General features: G+C 43.7%; 1 protein-coding gene across 5 annotated transcripts in view; it reads left to right on the top strand.

Moving 5' to 3' along the window:
• Window positions 1–535, top strand: part of FAM222B (family with sequence similarity 222, member B) — a 113,663-nt gene that overhangs the window by 37,869 nt on the left and 75,259 nt on the right. The gene's annotated exons all lie outside the window — the stretch shown is intronic.

The raw sequence follows: 535 nt of genomic DNA, 5'->3' as shown, positions 1-535 counted from the left end.
TGAGGCAGGAGAATGGCATGAACCTGGGAGGCAGAGCTTGCAGTGAGCCGAGATTGTGCCACTGCACTCCAGCCTGGGTGACAGATCGAGACTCTGTCACAAAAAAAAAAAAAAATTACCTTTTGGTCCTGCCAGGTTTGAGATACTTATTAGGTATCCAAATGGAGAAATTAGATAGTCAGTTGGAAAGAAATGCCTGGCATTCCTAGGAGAATTCTGAGCTGAAATAGATAGAATTTGAAGTCATGGAATTTAATCAGGAGGTCATCTACGGATGGTTTGTGGCTAGAGAAGAGCAATTTGAAAGAGAAGAACTAGTTAGTGAGGTAGGTGGAAAACCCAGAAAGTGATGCTATAGAAGGCAAGTAAAGAAGTGTTTCAAGAAGGGAGTGGTTAGCCTGGGTATCATAGTAAGACCCTGTGTCTACAAAAAATAGAAAATTAGCTGTCTGTGGTGGTAGTCCCAGCTATTCAGGAGGCTGAGGTGGGAGAATTGCTTGAATCTGGGAGGTTGAGGCTGCAGTAAGCAGTGATC

The sequence above is a fragment of the Colobus angolensis genome, unplaced genomic scaffold, assembly GCF_000951035.1.
Source record: "Colobus angolensis palliatus isolate OR3802 unplaced genomic scaffold, Cang.pa_1.0 Scaffold193, whole genome shotgun sequence".
In the NCBI taxonomy this organism is placed as follows: domain Eukaryota; kingdom Metazoa; phylum Chordata; class Mammalia; order Primates; family Cercopithecidae; genus Colobus; species Colobus angolensis.
This window is presented reverse-complemented; position numbering and strand designations above follow the sequence as displayed.